Source organism: Lepidothrix coronata, unplaced genomic scaffold (assembly GCF_001604755.1).
Source record: "Lepidothrix coronata isolate B3197 unplaced genomic scaffold, Lepidothrix_coronata-1.0 Scaffold164, whole genome shotgun sequence".
Lineage (NCBI taxonomy): Eukaryota > Metazoa > Chordata > Aves > Passeriformes > Pipridae > Lepidothrix > Lepidothrix coronata.
In genome coordinates, this window is record NW_016690344.1 from 1,074,509 (window position 1) to 1,091,663 (window position 17,155).

General features: G+C 41.0%; 2 protein-coding genes across 8 annotated transcripts in view; one reads left to right on the forward strand and one right to left on the reverse strand.

The window, feature by feature from the left end:
- The window catches only part of SLC25A21 (solute carrier family 25 member 21), a 253,590-nt gene extending 251,217 nt beyond the window's left edge, over positions 1-2,373 (reverse strand). Inside the window, exon 1 of the mRNA XM_017829445.1 lies at positions 2,282-2,373. The gene's annotated coding sequence lies outside the window, so the exon portion shown is untranslated. The remainder of the gene's footprint in view (positions 1-2,281) is intronic.
- Positions 2,188-17,155, forward strand: part of MIPOL1 (mirror-image polydactyly 1) — a 198,310-nt gene continuing 183,342 nt past the window's right edge. For 2 of the 7 annotated variants that reach the window (XM_017829441.1, XM_017829433.1), the window contains exons 1-2: positions 2,191-2,224; positions 15,024-15,160. The gene's annotated coding sequence lies outside the window, so the exon portion shown is untranslated. Of the gene's footprint in view, positions 2,225-2,558; positions 2,725-11,394; positions 11,469-15,007; positions 15,161-17,155 lie in introns of those variants that run through there. The other 5 variants (XM_017829435.1, XM_017829436.1, XM_017829434.1 and 2 more) reach the window with 5 other exon arrangements.

A 17,155-nucleotide genomic window follows, 5' to 3' on the forward strand; every position in this document is an offset into this window, starting at 1 on the left:
GGGGGGCGGCGGGACCGCGGTTATCTGCGGGCGGGACGGGGGGCCGCGACCGCCGGGGGGCGGGGGCGCCGGGCCGCGGGGCCCCGCGGCGGCCTTTGGCAGTCGGCGGGCAGAGGGCGGCCCCGGGCAGGGCACGGGCTGGCGATCGCAGCGGAGGAAGGGCTCTCCGGTCGCTTCCAGCCAAGAAAACGGCAGCCTCTCTCTCTTAGGGCACAGCCGGGGCGGCCGGCGCTGGGATCGCCCAGGCTGGGGCGGGGAGCGAGGCTTTGGCGGCTGTCAGGGTGCTGGCGGGAGAAGGCAGGCCAGGCGCCTCCTCGGGCTCGGGCCGTGTCCTCCCGCCTCGGGGCTGGTGCCATACAGCGCACACTTGCAGTCCTGTTCCCCACCGCTGCTGGGATCCAGCTAACACCCGCAGATCCCCTACTGCTCCACTTCTAGTAAGGGTCGCTTCTGCCGCTCGGCTCACAGGCTGTTTCTGAAGCGTGCTGTTCTTTTAAAACCTTTAGTCTAAAGGTTAGATCCAGCTCCTCGATGTTCAAAGGACACGGGTATTTTGTCACATGGAGTGTAACTATTACATGTGTTACACGGACCTGTTGGCCCATCTTAGTAAATAAAACGGTGCCAGGGCATGGGCTTGAAGTGCTGGGACATAGCACCAGTGCTGACAGACCCCAACACTGCTTGCAGCAAGGCCAAACTGTGCTTTTCTGGAAGATGCCAGAGTACAACGTGGGGGACAGCATGGGCTCATTTCCAGCGGCAGCACCATTGAAAGACTAGATAGTTCAGCCATACGGGTGTTCTGATACATCAGTTTGCTGAGTGCCTGTGAGTGTTTTGTGATAGTCTAGCAACAAATGTTACCAACTGAGTAGAGGTTCCAAGCTTGAAAGGAAATGTAGCCTTTTGTAATGTAGAACAAAAGTTAGAAAAAAACAAAGGGTTTATTGCTAATGAAAGTGATGGGAACATAGAAAATATACGGACGTGTTGAGAAAGTGTTAAAAGACCAAGACCCTAATCACAAAAAGGAATAATATTCAGATATAACATTGTTATATAATTTGCATGCATCAGCAAATAAACAGTAATGTGAATTTTTTTATCTTTGTAAGAGCTGAGTGGGCATCACTGTAGGAATACGGAATAACTCCCTTAAACTGATAAACCTCGAATGTGCTGACCTTTAAGTAATTAAAATCTCATCTTCAATGTTTCATTAGCATTTGCCTTAGTTCCCTTGGTTGGACTCTTTGAGACTGCTGCTCAATAAATATAGCAGGATCATCAAGCCTCCGGTGTTCCCTATCCTCAAAAATCAGATGCTGAAGCATTGCTGCTTTTTAGTTTCAGAGATTTAGATGTTCCTGTACACTGTTCCCTTTGGTTCAAATAGCAAATCTAGTATTAAGGTGGACTTGCAACAGTAGTTCCACAGCAAAGAGAATTTAGAGTTGATCAGAGGATGCAGAAACTGGTCACTTAGATTTGTTCTCTACAGAAAGTGTCACTGCAACAAAAAGAAGGTTTACATGAACAAAGTGAAAAATAATGGTCACAGGGCATGTAAATTACATAGATGTTTACAGAATAGTAACCTGCTCCTTAAAAAAATAAACTCTAGTCTTGTTAGGAAACTATTAAGTTTGTCTCACAGTATTCAAACCTTAGATCTGTGCACTTCAACACAATTCAATTCCTCTGCTGACAGTCTTTTTTATATATGGCACATCCATCCATTCCTCTCTCCTCTCTCCAAAAAGGGCAACCTTCCCACTGTGCAGGTTTCATAAAGCACTTCTAGGCTTAATCCCATTTCCATATGACCTCTTCCCCACCAGTACAGGTGCGCCACTCCATTCTCCTCCTCGATATCCCTGGCAGGGTCTGTCTCTCCATTTGTGGTTACTACGTTCCTTAGTAGGGAATTCCGTCCCTGGCCAGCCTGGGCAGCACCCCAGCACTAACAGCGTCAAAAGAAACAACTGCCCGAGCGGAGAAAAAGGGCGGGCAGGCGATACTCCCGCCAACCAGCCCCTCGAGCTCCGCACCCCGCCCGGCCCGGCCCCGCCCCATCCCCGCGCCCGCGCCGCCTCGCCCCGCCCCCGGGCCGCGGCCCCGCCGCTGCGCGCTCCCGAGGGCGGCGGGCGCGCGCCCGCCCCTCCCCCCGCCTTTCGCGGCTTTGTTGTTGCGGCGGCGGCGGCGGGGCCGGAGCGCGCAGGTAACGGGCCGGGGGCGCTCCCCGGGGCTGCCCCGCGGCGCTCGGGGGGGAACTCACCCCATCCCCTGCGGCAGGGCTTGGCAGTGGCGTCGCGTCCCGCCGAGGCGGCGTCAGGAGGGGCCGCTCTGCCCTCAGCGCCTCCCCGCGGGCAAGCGGCCCTGCCCGGCCTCCGCGCCTCCTCCGCCCCCGGGGCCGCGCCGCCACCGGGCCCTTGCTGCACCCACTGGCTGCGTGTGCCGTGGCAGCCCCTGGGCTGGGTTAATGTTTCCTCCCCCGACTTGCCCGACCTACCGCCCGCTCCGCAGCTGGAGATACGGGGAGTCAAGCTGTCCATGCGGGGATGCGCGATTTGGAGTCCCAAAGGCTCAGCAGGGAGGGAAGGGACGGACAGGCAGCCGCTTTCCGAGAGGGGGACAGCGCTGGGAAGGGGGCTTGGACAGTGTGAGGTGAAACCAGCCCTGAACAAATTCAGGAGGTCGGTGCTGGATCTTTAGTGTCAGGTGAGAACAAAGTGTGGAGGGTTCTCGGCATTGTAGTAGTACATTTTAGAAAAGGAAAAAAAAACCCGCACCAAAAAACTTGCCAAAATAAAGTTTGTGGGGTTTTTTAAAAATATTTATGACTTCAATAAAAGCTGTTTAGGAAGTCCCAATGAGTTGTATACCTCAGATCCTATTGTAATGAAGTTTCCTACTAATAAGAATTCTTGATGGTGTTGTGAAGGTCTGTTTCGTGTGAGGAAAAACGTTATGGTTTCTCAGTGTGAACAGTTTGGGAGAAAAACATTCAGTAATTGTACCCAAAGGCCTATTCTACCTGAAACAGCACACCCTTCGATGTTTGTCCGTGGAACAGCTTCAACTGGGTCTAGGTACACTTTCAGGGGGCTGGGATGATTGTAGGTGGGTTGCCGTAAGAGTTTCTTTAGCCCGAGTTTGGGAATTCAGAGCGCTGTAGTGTCTTTTTTTAGTATTCCAGCAAGTGCTAACTACTGATAGAACAGTGGCTTGCCTTAAATTGCAAGGGTTTAGTTGTGGAAGAAGAATTGGTTAACCACAGCAATGTGCTTCAGGCTCAGCAGATCTTAGAGCTGCAAATTCTGGAGGTTCTAGGACCTGTGGGTCTTAGTGAAATGCAGTGATGTGCTTGCCTTGTCCTTGAACATGTCCTTGAGCATCTATACTTGACTAGTTTTTCTCTGGGAATGTGCAACTTTGGTTTAACTTGAAACTTGGATTGTTTGTTTATTTGAATATATTATGGCACTAAGGTATCTGGTGGGGTTTAACAGGAGTTAAAACTATGTCATACTGGTTAAACATGCTGTGTTATGTGGTAGTTCTATTTTTGTTTTATTTTCCTGTTTAGTGTGCAAAATACCATCACTCATGACAAGGTCCCTCAGCTGAATGAGATGTGTGAGACAGAGGTGTATACACCAGTGAGGTACCATCAGTGTGACAGCTACGAGCTCCTTTGCTTTGTCACTGGTACAGGAATTAGCACTGATTTCAGGCTCTTGAATGTGATAGACTTATTTTGCCTGTCCAGCTAAGGAGAAGTTACTGCAGTTCTGGATGCAGTACGAAAAGTGAAGAGAGGGACTGGGAAGGTAAAATAATGTACAGGATTTGAAAACATAGTTACAGCTGCTGCTACTAGTTTTTGTAGTCATTACAGATTTTCTTACAGTAGTACTGCAAGTTCTTTACAGGATGCTTCACATTACAGTTTGTTATGGGGACTATTCTGTCCAATAGTAGTGAGTAACAAATTAAATTTTAAAAATATTTTCCCCAATTTTGACATGATAGCTAATGAGACTTCTTTCCTTTTTGTTTCTTTGTTTGTTTTGTTTTGGTTTTGGATTCACTTAATTTCTGTTTTTATTATTAGTTTGCCTGTTTTGGAGAAGGCAATGTTACTTTTCTTCACATACTGTTAATCTATCTCCCTGCTTGTTAGAAGTCATTCTAGATGATGCTAAGTTAGAAGTGTATTATTATGGTGTTAAACTCTATTCTTGACCGGTAAGAAACAAAACAATTGTCAGGCTTAGTATTTCTCTTGCAGCAAGACAAACCCAACATATTGTATTACTGGCAGAAATAGGAGTATGGTGCTAGTGCCTTGTGGCTCACATATAGCTTTTTGCAGTTTGCGGGGCTTTCAGTTTTTGAGGGTGTGTAGGTTAGTAAAAAAGTTAAGGAAGTTTTCAGAGCTTGCTGGAAAGGGTTATAGGAGGAGAGAAAATATGGGTTTGGTAGTTCTCTGTGGAAAGAATCAATAAATTATTCACTAGAATTTAAAGCAAGAAGGTACACATGAGCTGAGGGTGAAGAGGGAGGATGTCCTGCCTATAGGTTACAGTTTTGTGTAAAATTAGTCATGTGAACTTGGGAGATATCCTAATGGATATTTTTGTTACCTCCTTTTTAGTCTGCCCGACATACAGTAGAGTAGATGTTACATGTTAATGGCAGCATGCTGATAGTGGAGTGTTTGTAAATTATGAATTGCTGATCTGACTTGATACTCACTTTAGTGCGAATCTCCCAAATCTATGCACAAGCTTCTTTTCACTTTTGCATCTGTTATCTTACATCAGCAATAGATGTTTTGAAGCTTATTTTTAAAACAAACAAACAACCCTTCTGGGCTGCCGTCTATTGACAAATTTAAGTGTAAGTTAATGTTGCAACTGACGGATGTTCCTGAAAGTATGACTGCTGCCTTTAGCCTTTTCCTTTCAAAGGAGAATGGTTTTGAAAGAGGTAAGAGGAACAGCATTGAACCTTTATTTGCAGAACAGATACAGCTATGGAAAGAAAGAGTATGAATGCTCAGTTGTTTAGATGAATGTCTGCTACTTTCAGCCCCCCTTTTTTTAAGTGATAGGATAGTTGACATGCTCCCTGCTAGCTTCAGGAGCCATGATACAGAAACTATAACAGCAGGCTTTTGTTTTCCATACTGATTCTTGATGTGGGCTTTTGTCTTTTAAGGACAGGTTAAAGTGCAAACTGACAATTTCTGCAGAGTGGCCTTTGGTATATTAAAGAGTACTATGTATTAGAATTTTAAAAATAGTTTAGATGTTTATTGGGTTTGTATGGCAAGGTTTTTTTATCGGGGGAGATATGGGGTTGGGGGGGCGGCCCTTCTGTGAGAAACTGCTAGAAGCTTCCCTCCCGTCTGACAGAGCCAATGCCAGCCGGCTCCAAGATGGATCCATTCCTGGCCAAGGCTGAGCCCATCAGTGATGGCTATAGCACCTCTGGGATAACAGAGTTAAGGAGGGGGAGGGGGGAATTCGCACTTGCAACTGGAGAGAGAAGTTAGAATGTGTCAGAGAAACAACTCTGCAGATACCAAGGTCAGTGAAGAAGGAGGGGCAGGAGGTGCTCCAGCCATCAGAGCAGGGGCAGGAGGTGCTCCAGCCGTCGGAGCAGAGTCCCCTGCAGCCCATAGTGAAGACTATGGTGAGGCAGGATGTGCCCCCGCAGCCCATGGACATCCACAGTGGAACAGATACCCACATGTAGTGCATGTAGGACCCCACACTGGAGCACGTGGATGTACCCAAAGGAGGCTGTGACCCTGTGGGAAGCTTGTGCTGTACCAGGCTCCCGGCAGGTCCTGTGGACCTGTGGAGAGGAGCCCACGCTGGAGCAGGTTTGCTGTCAGGACTTGTGAGCTCATGGAGGACCCACACTGGAGCAGTCTGTTCCTGAAGGACTGAATCACATGAAAGGGACTTATGCTGGAGCAGTTTGTGAAGAACGGTAGCCTGTGGGAAAGAATCATGCTGAAGTTCATGGAGGACCCCATGCTGGAGCAGGGGAAGAGTGTGAGGATCCTCCTCCTGTGGAGGAAGAAGCAGCAGAGACAATGTGTGATGAACTGACTGTAAACCGTGTTCCCCTCCCCCTGCTCTATGGCAGGGGGTTGGGGGAGAGGAGGTAGAGAAAACTGGGAGTAAAGTTAAGCCCAGGAAGAAGCAGGAGTTGAGGGGAAGTTGTTTTAAAATTTGGATTTATTTCTCATTACCCTTCTCTCATTCGATTGGCAATAAATTAATTTCCCCAAATCAAGTCTGTTTTGCCCCTGCCGGTAGTGTGTGTGTGATCCCTCCCTGTTCTTATCTCATTCCATGAGCTGAGGAGGGAAGTGATAGAGCAGCTTTGGTGGGCACCTGAATTCTATCTGGGGTCAGCCCACCACATGAGATATTGCTCAGATTGATCTTTGGTATTCATAGTATCAATGAAATCATATTTTTCAAAATGATCACATGTGTAGGGTACACTTCTGTAAAATAAATTTCTTGAACCTTTTTCATGAAGTGTGAAACAGGCACGGCTAATCTGTCCCAGGTGCAAGTAACGGACATGAACATTTAAATTGAATGCCAGTGGTTAGCTATCGTGATGCAGTATGTGTTGTTTATGGGTTTACTCTCTATTTTACTGTTTATATGAAAACAGCTTATTTTATTTTCTGTGTACCATTGCACTTGGATGCACCTTGTCGAAGGCATTGTTATATTTATTTCATGCTTTTCAGAGGAATTAAAATTCAGTGATTCAGTTAATTATTTTGAAAGCTTTTTTTTTTTTTAAAGTTAGAGTTGTGACACCTGTGGCCTATGGTCAACTTTATTTTGGCCACAGCTCATTTTCTTCCTTTTTTTCTTTTTTGTTTTTGTTTTGTTGACCTGTGCTTTTCTCTAGCAGGCATGTAGGAGTTTATTGGGTCAGGTGCCTAGTGGGGAACTATTTGTATGTGTGTTGTGAGTTGGGTGTGCTACATGTGCACCAGATGACTTGCAGGAACGCTCTTGTGGGTTATGGTGTAGGGAAGGGGATGAGGGGCTGAGTAGGATCCATGAGTGACCACAGAGTGGTGGCTCTCATTGTTCTTGAAATGTATTCTGGAAATTCACATTGAAAAAAGCATATACTTCTGTTGTTGACTTCATGTGTAGTGAACATTGTAATCAACATGTTGGTTTTGTTTTTAGCACAGACTGAAATACATGGGACTGGTTCACAGTATCGGTTATGTAATAGAAAGAAGTAAAGACAGCATCAGTGGTATCATTTTGTTCAGTATCTCTTGCTAGAGTAGCAAACCAAGGAACAGATCCACCTTATCTTTAAGTGAATGGCAAAACTTCCATCAGTCACAGAAGCATGGGATTACACTTTGAGTTTGGAAGACATAATGAGTTCAGCTCCTGGAGGACATTAATTTTGGCACCATGAAGTCCATAACAAATTGAGTTAAGGAGATCCACATAACATGCTGGTAGAGAAATGTTATGCTTTATGTCCTTTTTATGTAAATCTGTTGAAGACAGAATTTGATCTTTAAGTTATACATTCATTTAAATAGTAATATTCTGATTAGCTATGCACTAAATGTTAAGTGTGAAATAAATTAGAAAAATCTAATCTGGTTCAGTACTGTAGTATTAGGACAAAGAAGGATTAAAATGCTTGGTCATTGAATAAGTCTTTGTAGGGAGGGGGTGGCAGTTTCCGTCAGGATTCATGAAATGATAGCAGGGTTGTGTCTGAATCAAAACTGTTCTGAAAATGCTGTATGATGCTCCACTATGAGACAGTTTAACATGGGATCAAAAATTGCTGTACTTGAAGCAAATAGACCAGATCTTTAATGGTAGTAATTTATTTAAGTCAATTTACAAGTTGACTTGTATTTTAGCTTATAAATAGTACTGTTGACTTGTAAAGGGAGTATTTAGTGCTGAAGAATTGCTTCATGGTTGGGCGTGTGTGTGACTTACCCTTGGTGGGAGTAGAACTTGAAAGTGTTCTGAGTTGCCATTTTAACAAGTGAATGATACTAAGCTTAGATTAGCTTGGTGAAAAGGGAGTAGAGCTTTCCAAGGCATGGCTGTTGAGGTGCATGGAAATGAAAAGTATTAAAATATTTCTTTTTTGCAGAATGGTTACACAATTTAAAATACTATTTTGTCTTGTTTCAGTTTTTCATGAACAAAGTTAAATATGTATAGGTCTTCATATTATGAACATTCTTTTTAAGATGTTCTTCACTTGTTTCCTTTGGGAATAATCAGCTCTGATTTGGCTTTCTTTCATTGCACTATTTCATAATGTATGTATTTGACTCTCTCTCCTTGTTAATTCTGATGTATCAAGAGGTAAGAAAGTGGAACCATTCTTAGTGCTTGCCTGTTACATCTGATGGGAAATAAAAAAATGGTTTGTGCTGTGTTTTTGTTGGGTTTTTTCTATGTATTGTAGAAAAAATTTCATTAATTTTAGGAGCATCATTGACTGCCAAAATGATAAACCTAGTTACCAAGATCTGAGAACATTGACTGACCATAATTAAAAAATCTAAGACATTCCAGTGGCCTCTTCAATGCTATTGAAAGAAGTTACACGCAAATATGTATTCTTTTTTTTAAGCATTTATTTCTCTTAGTAATGGTATGATAGATAGTTATGTATTTCTTTAAAAAAGCTATTACTGTTTGAGAGAGATTAGATGGCAAAATGTGAAGATATGTATCTAATGCAGTGTCCTGTTTGGATATTATGATTTATGCTTGTTGTAGTTGCCTAAATTATACCCATCCTATAATATCATTAGTAGTGTTGATATAATAAAATCATTAATATCAGTAAAATAGTTTAATAAAGTTATTAGTCTTACTTTTAGAAAGGCACAATTTAGTACTGTTCTTAATTTAAAATTTCTTTGATCCACAGTTAGACTTGCCTTAAGATGCTATTTCTCAATGTGTTGTTCTTGTGGTTCACATTCAAGTAAATAAAATTTAAGATTCTACAGGCATTCTTAGCGTTAGGTTAAATGTGTTAAATTGGTTGTGTAAATTTTTAGATATGAGCATAAGAGACAAAGCAGTATTTTTTGTCATGCTTTTCTATAGTGCACTTTTTGTTTGTGCACAGATACAGGCAGTTTTTCCATTTGCTATTATAGCAGAGTGTTAGGATGTGGTTTTCCTTGTCCGAAGTTTGACATAAACACTTGACCAGTTTGCTCCATAGTAACTTCCTTGTAATGAGGAGATTGACACTGTGAAACGTCCTCTACAAATTTAAGATTTGTTGAAAGTTTTGTAGCTGTTTTTGTAGAGCTATGGAAATGTGTTCTGATTTTTAATTGAATTTCCTTTATTATAAATATTACTAGATGAGTGATTCTTCTTGTATTGTAGACATTTAGTTGCTCAGCGTGATCAAAATACGCCAGTCAAATGCTTAGACACCAATTTAAAACTGTTCTCGTAGATGCTAATTGACTTTTTTCCACTTTTTTCATTGTTTTTTTTTTTTTTTGCCTCTGCTAGTTGTCAGAATACCAGGAGGTTGCTGACAGTGTAAACAACTTAAAATGAAATCAAAATTAGTCTTGAAGTAATTAAATATCTTTGTTCCCATGATCTGTATCTGAAGACAAACAAACAGTATTTAATATGTCTGTGTTCTTGGATCTGTTTGTAATGGTATTTATTTTCATTAGACCACAGGAATCTTGAAGTTAAACTTTTCACTTTGCACCTGACCGTATGATGAAAAAGGATGTAGTTCCACACCTATATCCTTCTCAAGTGTAGCCTGCACTGATGTCATTTTCCTTAAAGAGACATCAGCAACCCCATAGTTCTGCTGAGTTGTATTTTAAAATGAAGTTTGATTGAAATTTGAATTTAGCAAGTGAAAAGCCACCTTCGAGGTTTGAAATTTGCTTTTCCTTAAAGTTAAAATAAAAAAGGAAAAAAAGACAGTATTCCGTTCTCATCCTGTGGTGCTGTGCAAGTTCCTTGTAGGAGATTTTTTCCATTAGTCTCTTCAACTGTAATTTATTGGCAACAAGCTAAATTGGGAAGACTGAGCCCCAAGAGGAACTATGTGAATTCCCTGATGTCCTGGTTCACCGGTTATCCTTATGTTATAGGATATTACATAGAGCCTTGGCTTTATTGCTCCATGCTCCATTCCTGCCTTCTTGCTGTGACTGTCTCTTGTTTCCAGGTGTTCCTGACTAGTCTCATCTTTTCCTATGTTTTAGATACTGTGTGACCAATGTGGGTATTTCCAAGATTCTCTTTGCACTGAGCCTCACTTAGATGCCTTCAACATTGTGTTGAGTGTGAGGCAGAACGTTTAAAGAAAAGAGGTGGGGTGGAGTTGTGGAGCTCACTGTCCATTTCTTGCACTGTCTCTTTTGTTGCACAGGGTTTTAAGTTTAGCTGCTGGTCTTGCTAGACATGCCTTGGAGAATAGAACTGGGAGGACTGGTCAGCTGGTTTGTTGGCCCTTGCTACCTAGATGTGATGGCAGCTTGGGCAAGCACCATCTAATTTCTCACCACGGTCAGCTTGTTCAAAGTGAGCTCAGGTAGCTCCTGAACTGCTGCTGATTTCTGTTCTGGCTGCTCTTCTGCAGCCAGAGCACAGTAGTCTTGGCTGAGGGGCACAGAGGGTCCTGGGGAGGAAAAGATACTGCTCTTTTTCACTCCCAGGCATGAGTTGAAGGCACAGTGGGGTTAGTAAGGCAAGGTTTAAATGGCTCAATTTGAGAAATGCTGCATGTGACAGCAGGAGTCAATCTTTAAAGTTAGACGTGCTGTAGCTGTAACTGCTATTGTGCAGAAATACCCTTGATGAATACTGATAGCAGTCTCCTACTGAAACTTTTTTGCTTCTGTGTGTTTAATGAGTTCTCTTATCTTAAGGAAAAAGAAAACCACCTCTAGTGCCTTAAATTGTGCAAATATTACAGAATTTTCAGTGGGTTTGGAGAGTTATCTGTTTGCTTATTTGCTTGCTTTAAGAAGAAACAATAAAGCTTTACATCTGGATTGGGAAAGTGTAGTCATATGCTTCATCTTGTAGAAAAATGGTGCTTCTTTAGAATAGTTTTTGAGATACATATTGTAAATATTAATGGATATTAAAAGATGTCATATGCATACAACGGGCATAGTATGTGTGAGTTCATATGCGTACAACACACTAACATGTGCGAGTGCCTGTATTTGGTTGCCTGGTTTTTTCTAACTAGTAGTGTTTTCTGAATACCTTGTTATTATATCTTCTGAATATCATTAGGAAACACAGAGTTTGGTTTGGTTTTTTTCCCCAGCAGTTCTTCCCATAGGCATGCAGGATCACACACCAGTAGATGGAGCCCTGTCCCAGCAGCCAGCCTTGAACAAGCTGGTGAGCATACCTGTAGCCTTTCTGACCTGAGCACCAGGCAGGAGGGGCTTCTTGAGCATGTATCTGTGATGTTTTATTTATATGTAATAAATGAACATGGGTTTAAAATTAAATGTCTAGTATTAGCTGTGCAAGTAAGGCAGTTACTGTGTGCTCAGATGCTTAGGGACAGTTTTGCAGTGTTCATGGGGGACAGGTGATAGGTGAAATATCCTGATCTGTTCCAGAGTTCTGCAAGTATGAGAGGCTTCTAGTTGGTCACATGTTTTCCTTTTTCAGTTAAGTTCTGAGTCAACTGCATGTCCTGAGGCAAATCTTGGTTGAGACCACTGAAAACAGGGCCTCTGAGAAGCTCTAAAGAAACTTACAAAGCAGATTAAGTTTTGGAGTTTAGTTTTGTATTTTTGCTTCTTACTAATGCTAACAGCTGATCTTTTTTAAAGTGTATTTTTGAGTATAGAAAATTGTCAAATGGTGCAGTTCAGAAATTCAAAATCAGCAGTAGCTAATCTTGCATATTCCCTCTTTTGCATGGTGTGTGTCCACACCTGCAGCCCAGAAATGTACTATTTGGTTCAACTAAATGTTACAGTGGACTTGGTTTGTTGACATTTGTGTGGGCCACTTGTAAAACTGTGAAAAATATCCAGGTTGTTTGTAACTTCTTTTAGAAATCAGTTTACCTGATGCAGTTTTGTATGTAGACAAGTTACTCTAATGCAGTTATTAAATAGCAAGGTGCTGATTTTATTTGAAAATGTGAGATACAGTTCTTAATTTTAAAGGGAGACAGGAGGATAATGTTTGAGATAACAGATAGTAAGGTTTTGTTCTTGTTGTGGGTTTTTTTGTTGTGTTCATGCCAATAAGTATGTGCTTAAAATATCTGCCAGATTAGTAGTATTCTGTGATTGTAACAGATACACAATTTTATAATATATACCCTGCATTTTTTATTTGAAATTCCAAGTGTTTTAATGTTTACATTTCAAAACAATGGAAAGAGCATGGTGTTCTTGCTCTGACTAATATTTCTGTGCAGTAACACTCCTGTACAGTACCTTATATCTCAAAAGAAAAATTAAGTCATTCGCAAAGCCTGCAGATTTGCCTGGTGACTATATGAATACTGAGCTAAGTTGTAATATGAAATAATCTTTGAAAATGTGTTTCTACCTGCTGTTCATTACGTGTGTGAAACTGGCATTCAGATGTTAGGGAATGGACTAAAAAGTGAGATTGTGAAAGCATTTGTCAAAAATAAATTATTGAGTTAGAATTCTACTGGATTTGTATAATTTAGTTTGCTTTATTTGTTTTAATGGTTAATAGTCACTTTTGCTTATGGTTTGCAAAAATGAAATCAAGGATTTTCTTTAACATGGCACACAGTTAGACGGGGCTTTGAGCAACCTGGTCTAGTGGAAGGTGTCCTGCCCATGGCAGGGTGGTAGGACCTAGATGATCTTCAAGGTCCCTTCCAACCTAAGCCATTGTATGGTTTGTGATAGCAAATTAATACGGCACTACTCCAGTCATTCAAACCCACTTATTTGTTGCACTTTGGAGAGGAAGCTCTAGACAGTATTCCAGTTTGTTACTGTTTCAATGCCTTTTTGAAAAACAGACACAAACCACAACTGTGAATATCCTTGTGCTTTGGAGGGAGAAAATGGACAGTCACACGTGGTGGGTTGACCCCAGCCAGCAGCTAAGCACCCACACAACTGGTTGCTCACTGCTCCCCTCAGCAGGCAGGAGAGAAGAAAACTCATGGTCTAAGACAAAGACAGTTTAATAAGAAAAGGAAAAATAAGGAAGAACAAACCAACCAAACAAGCCAAAAACAACAACAAAAAAATGATGCAAAGTCACGTGCTGCCTCTCACCCTCATCGTACCAATGTCCAGCCAGTCTCTGAGCAACAGCTGCTTTGGAAGACAAACCACACACCCCCTTCTTGCTTTACCCCAGTTTGTGTTGCTAAGCTTGACATTACATGGTATGGAATATCCTTTTGGCCAGTTCAGGTCAGCTCTGTCTGCTCACAACTTCTTGCCCAGCCTCAGTCTACTCTCTGGAGTGACAGAGTTGGTGGGAAGAGAAAGCCTTGATGCTGTGGAAGCAGTGTAAGCAATAGTCAGAACACTGGTATGCTGTCAGCACTGGTATAGCTGTAATCCCAAAACACAGTATGATGTGGGCAGTTATGAAGGAAGTTAACTCCATTCAAACCAGAGTAAGTACAAGTAGTAACATAACTTCTCAAGAGTAAAAGTACTCTATGAAAAGCATTTTGTAAATTTGTAGCAGCATTGATGATAGACACATACAGATATACAGCTTAATTTTTTGAGGGAGAAATTTGTAAATTTAGATAAATATAATCTACTTCACTAAGTATCAATTTTTAAACTTTTTTTAATAATTTAGAAGAAATTTAACTTATATGCAACAATTGGTTATTACAGTGACTTCTTACATATGAATGAAGTTGCAACATGTAGATTTGGCATTAACAATGTATCTTAAGCCATCATTGGTTTGTTTGAGAATGATCATGCCCTTTTGTTTTGAGCCATTGTTAGAGTAGTCATGTTTTTGTGTTTTTTGAATTTTGATATAGCTACTAGCAGAGGCAGTGATATTAGCAACAAAAAGTAAGCTGTAGGAGAATATAAATGTCTGACTTGAGCATTTATGGAACATCCCCCCCCTCCACAAAGGGCATGGTTACAAAGTTTTAGCTCATGTTCTTGTTAAAAGGATGTTTTCTTTGGAGAGAAGGGGGCTTTTTCAGAAGAAGTTTGACAGTAAAGCTTTCAGTGAAATACAGGGTAGAGGTGAAAAGACAAAATGTTCAGAAAATGACATTCCAGTGGATGTTTGCCCTTAGAAGCAAAAGAGGAGCTTAATAGTCTTGTATAAAACGTGAAATGAGTGGTAAAATCAACAGAGTGGGTATACTGGTCATTGGAAGGTGAGGGAAATAAGACAAGCCTTCATTAAACTTGGCCTTTAAATGTTTTTAAAAAAACAAAACACAGAAACACCTAGTCTTGCACCTGCCAGTGCGTGGAGAACATTATGAAAAGATGACTGATAACCACTGTTTTTCTGTGCTTGATGCATCAGTTGATTTGGCAGTTGCTCTGAAGAAAGTGGGGACCACCTCTGTGTGTTCAGCATTCCTTATGTATCAGCACCTGAGTCCTTTGAGAGATTTTATGTAGTGCCTGAAGCATTTAGCAGGGAAGTGCAGCACATGTTGAATAGCAGAGGTTGTTGTGAGGACTGACGTTTTGACCCAGGGAAGATGATAGAAATATAGAGCTAGCAGTTGTGAAAAGCTTTGGGAGGTATCAGGGTTTCAGGGCTCTGGTTCTTTCTTGATCCAAAAGATCACAGGTGGTAACTGAAAGAGATTAATTTGTAATTCTGATATAAGCATAAGTAATACATTTTTCTCCTGACAGTATAGAGTACCTCAAAGACCTATTGATAGTTTCCTGTAGCATGAGATTTTATCCCTGGTACAGTGATTTTTATTTACAGATTACATTACATGAGGAAGAAGATTATGGTAACCGAGCCATATAAAGAACTCCTGCAAAACACAGAAAACAGCAGAGGTTGTGCAGAGGCTTGTCATCTTCTGTATTGAACATCTATGAAACAACTGATTGAAGAAGGTCTGTTGGTCTTCTGAGGTCTGAGTGGTTTCTGAGTGCAAATGTGGGAAGAAGGGACACATAGCTTCAGTCTTATAAGCAAAACTGTTTTGACTGAGATCCTTGAACTTTTTTTATGGCTTAAATTTGCATCTTAGTAGCAGGACCGGGCAAAGCTTTAATACTCTGATTTTAACATTTATTTGGAAACATAAACTCACTAGTTATAATGCAAAGCATTTTTCAAAATGCTAACTCTATTCTGCCAGTAAAATACATGTGGTATATACTTGTAATCTGGCCCATGCCTAGAAACAGTTTTTCTCCTGGGCTAATTACCAGTAGCTGTGGTACTCTTGTACAGCAGTGAAGAAAACTGGCAACATAAATTAGTCTAATACTGACACTTATGAGGTAAACGATACAGACTGTTCTGTTCTTAGAAATATGTGGTATGAAGTTATAGTCGAACATCAATCAACCAACTCTGAGGAAAATTCACTGGATAGCTAAAGCATCTTAAATGATGTGCCTCTGTGACACACTTAGCCTTTTCTGAAAGTTGAATGACTTTGGTGGTTGTTTGATTCTTATTCCCCTTCGGAAGTGGATTGTACAAGCTGGGGAGTTGTGCTGGCTTCCTTGTTCAGCTTTGCAAATACAGTGTGGCTCAAACTGATGTTACTGTGCTTTATCTCTAATGAGCAATTATACCCATTCCCTGGGTACAGATTCCAGGTGGATGTCACAAAATCCTTTTTTCCATATTTTTTTGTTTGTAGGACAGATTGGAGTCATTATTTGCAGGATAAGGACATGCTAAAACACCTCAGTAATTCCTACAGAGACTATTTACATGGAGGAAGGATATTCCTGTTTCAGCCTAGATCTTGCCCAAGTTTTTGATGCTTGTATGGTTTTTAAAATAGCATAAATTGCCTTCCAGGAATTTTTATCTTATTTTACACTGTTTATATTTTATACATGCACTGTGTCTATGTACATAATTAAAGTAACGGGTTACAATTTTTAAGGATTTGGCCAAATTAAAACTAAAGTTTGTTTTTTAATATATCTCTAACTATGTGTCACAGTACCATTTCACTGTAGGGGTTTTAATCTTTTTTTTCTTGATTTTAAAAAGCTATTGAAGAATGCCTGGACCTATTTTTGTATAAATTCTGCTTTGATAACAGATAAATAATTTGATATTTCTATATGTGAAAATCTGTATATGAATATAGTTTAGATAAGCTGCTTTAATCACTTGTTGCACATATCTTATAATTTTATAGTTAATTTGGGAAGCTAGAGTAATCATTTTTGTTGCATGCTTTTGTGACTGGATGTAAATTAAACATGGAAGTACAGTGTCAGCATGAATTAATTATGCAAGTAAACTGAATGGCTATTTCATTATTTTATTGAAATGGCAAGAGTTTGAGAAGATCTTTTGTCTTAATAGATTAGTCAAAATTCATTGGGAAATGTCTTAGTGTATTTAAGGTAATGGGAAAACATTGCTTTAAGTACATCCTACAGAGATCCTGTTTAAAACAGGTGACAGTCTGTCACGTTCAGTAGCACATCAGTCATCAGATTTATTCTAATTCCTTAAGCTGAACATTTCATTCAAGCTTGTACATTGTCTTGTCAAGCTACCAAAGCCTTATAGCTTTTCTTTCAAGCATAGAGTTGCACCAACAGTTCACAAATAAATGCTAAGCTGCAAAAATATTGTTTATTTTCTTTAACCTTTTATTTAGTTAACTACATTGTTCTTTCGTGTTATTTTCTCCACGTGTGTTTATCACAAGGTATTCGAGGGACTACTTCCTAAACGTGCCTCATCCTGACAACAGCCACTTCAGACCAAGGGCCACTCATTCTGGGACTTGTTGTTTTTACTTGTAGCAGTCTAGACCACCGTGGTTATCACATTCCTCCTCTAATTACAAAGACCCAGCGAGCAGCTTCATTTGCTGCAGCTGCGAAGGAATCCCACTGCCCCTGCAC